Here is a 3503-nt window from a genome sequence, read left to right on the forward strand (position 1 = left end):
AGTCAACTTTAGACGAGGACAGTAAGTTCAGAAGATATCTTAATATTAATGAACACTCGTTCAGTCTCTTCATGACATTTAACTAGCACAGGCAAGTTAATTAAAAATATAATGAAGAAACAAAATCAACTCATTAACGTCCAAATTTTCGTATATACCATCAGAACCGAATATTTCTACTTATATCAGTTAACAAGCTGAATTACTCTATGTTTAGGATTACGCAGTCGGTATAGACGAAGAAGCCCTTTGATCGGAAAGACCAGAGTTCGATTCCCGTCCAAGACGTGAGGAACCTTTATCTGGTGTCTTTCGACTAAAGGTAAGTTAGCTGATCTCATACTAAGGCAGGTTTTCTTTTGTCCACCCGGAAACTCGGGAATTTCGTCCCCCAGAACTGAACCAGTCCCGTGAACACACACAGTTCTGCAGTGTCAAAAAATTGCAGAATTAATCCCTCATTAGGAAGGCTCAACTCGTCCTAAGGGACGGGAGAGGAATATGAAATAAATTACAATGATACATTACTTTCTAATTACTAATATTTCATGTAACAGTGAAATGTAAAAAATGTTATTATAGAAAAAATAAAGCGAAGTTAATTTTTTTTCCAAAACGCTGTATCTCATCATTAATCCCAGTCACCTTTTTCTAAGTGGAAAAAACAACTTGCCGATTAAGTCTCTTGGATTAACAAAACCTTAGAAAAATGTGTACAAATCATTATTTTATGACATTCTTATATATCTAAGAATATTTATAATTTCCAAATATACTATAATTAAGGCTACCTATTGAACTTCAGTTATCACGAACATTTAAACAATAGAGATTATCTTCTATTTTCGCAAGCTGAAGTTGACAATCTTGGTCAATTATAAACCGCTATATTACTTACTAAGTTAATACAACAGAATCCTATTGTTAACCTCCGTTGTATTATCTATATTCTTAAGCATATATTTTCCCCCGTTATGTTTCTATTGCTTTCACTGCAAGTATTGAGTTATTTTTATTAAATTCGATGTTGGAAAAATTGTCATTGTTACATCGATGTCCTTATTAACAATGGGACACCAAAGAAATTTGTGTATCAAACGAAGTTTATACTAATCAAAGTAATTCACTTCACAGTTTTTGCTATCTTACTGTGTCGGTGAACTCATATTGGGCTACCGACATTTCTACGTCCTTATCTTCCATTGTTATAAATTTATTCTCCCAAAACTAGTAGCCACCCCTGATTTTTACCTACATTTTTACATTTTAAGCTATAAATGTCGTAAATAACATTTCTTCGAGAACAAAGTATCCTATTCATCTGCATAATGCAACAGATCCTGCCCTTAATAATCCTCCGCATTTTAAAATCATTCGAAATTTAAAACAAAACTTAATTTCAGCGTATAATAAGCGCGTTTCCGGATGGTTGGATCATTTGCTTTTAACTTATCGACGATACAGATCACGAAATTAAAATTCAATGGATCTTCTCTGACCAATGGACGCTACTGTTCTCTCACTTAAATTTTTCTGTTATTTAGAAAAATAAGAGAAATTGAGCCAAAAGAAATTTTGGATCAATCGTGTCAGACAGGATTCAAACCCACGCTTTTCAACTAAAAGGAATCAACTGTGGTAAGGAGGTTCTATGGATGAGGACTGTTAAAAATAAAAAAGCGAGTCAATACGTAGAGCTCGCTGCTCCTTAAGGCAGCTGTATACCTTAAGATGATACTGATAGAGCACAACAATGTTAACAATTGTTTATTATAAGATCACTATTAATACTAATATTAATAGTAGTTTCTAAAGTCAAGTAAACACCCTAAGTATGCGTTTTACGTAATTACCGTGGAACCATTTAACATGCTTCGACCTAATTGAATTTACGAAGGAGCACGTTTCCGATACCCTCAATTAAAACATGGCAGCATGAGAGGAGAGAATCAGATAAAATGTGCTTATTTCAGGAAAAAAGTACTATTTGAGGTACATATTTTATGAACCCTCACTTTTTTTTTTCTTTGCTATCAATTTAAAACCATTTTGTCACTTGGATTTGACGGTGGTTTCTATATCATGTAATCTTTATCAATCTGTAATGCTATTCGTCATAAATGCCTGAGTTTGTTTGTTTTTTAAAATAATTCCTCTTTCTCTTTTGCACTGTTTAAGTATTCAAAGTAACATTATTCGCTTGTTATGGTTTATTGTATTCCAAATAATCATTTCATCTTATTTCAAAATTGTTCTCAAACTCAGATGCTTTACACGCCTTATTTCTTCTCACCCTTCCTTAGTTTGATTTCTCCGAGATTCGATCCCCATTGTTACACTATTTCAGTTTCCTAATTTTTTTCATCTGACATTTCACCAAAAATCTTAATACATACATGCTACTGACTTCAAGAAGTGCCCTTGTTTCCACGCCAATAAACTGACGAGGTTAAGAATAAACTTGATGGCCTAAGGATTCTTAACCGGTGGGCTGCGATAAACAAGCGCGGAAAATTTATAGAACGTTTCTAGTTTTTGAAATCTCTTAAAATAATTATTTTTTGCTCATCATTTTACTTTGTTTCAAACTTGTATCGTTTTGTATTAGTATCTGAATTATGCAGTAGTTTCTTTTGTGGTGGTGCCACAAGTCGACTTTTCGCTGCTGGAAACACTGCAAAGTCGTGACATCTGCCTACTGAACGTGTGATAGAAGTGATTCGCTGAAGTTTTAGAATTTAAACAATACCAGTACGAATGCAAAGAACTGAAAGTTGTTAAGTGCTACTTGAGTGCAATTACTTTTCGAAACTTTCAGTGCTGTAATACTGATTTTTTATTTCTTAAAATTTATCCCCTATAACATGAGTAAACAAAGAACGTTATTTGATTTCCTAAATATAAATACAGTAAAGTGTTCACGTAATATTTAAGTAAAGTGGATTTCTGTTTATTTTTTCTTTAACATTATCATCAGAAAGTAAAACCACTATTTAAAAAATTATTATCATTATGTTACTACACACTAGGGGGATCGCGAAAATATTTTAGGATACTTAGGCAGCCGCGACTACTAAAAGGTTACGAACCACTGGCCTAAGGGCGGAAGCTCATAACCAAATAAAATGGCTTTCCAGTATGGAACAGTAAATTAGTCCTCCATGTAGTCATCTGAGGGCTGCTACTTCATCCTGCACACGCAAGTTTCCATTGGTAGCGCTTAGAGTTTTTTGGTATTTTTATCACAGTGGGGGGCGGAGGGGAGGTCCGCCCCGGGCGACACTTTGAACCTTATACGTCGTTTTATCGTTTTAACTTGGTAGCATTTTTGGTGTGTATTGTGAGTGGCGGCAAAAGCTCTAGCGACGCCACCTATTTCCTGTTTATTAATTTAATGCAATAATTCCAAATTCGAAAACCTGAAAATATTGAAATTAAACAGTATATTACAATGAAAAGATGGGTTTCATGACAATAAGTATTTGTTGCCATCAGTAATTAGA

This window comes from Typopeltis vanoorti, chromosome 6 (genome assembly GCF_054136105.1).
Source record: "Typopeltis vanoorti isolate ZY-2024b chromosome 6, IOZ_Tvanoo_1.0, whole genome shotgun sequence".
NCBI classification, from domain to species: Eukaryota; Metazoa; Arthropoda; class Arachnida; order Uropygi; family Thelyphonidae; genus Typopeltis; species Typopeltis vanoorti.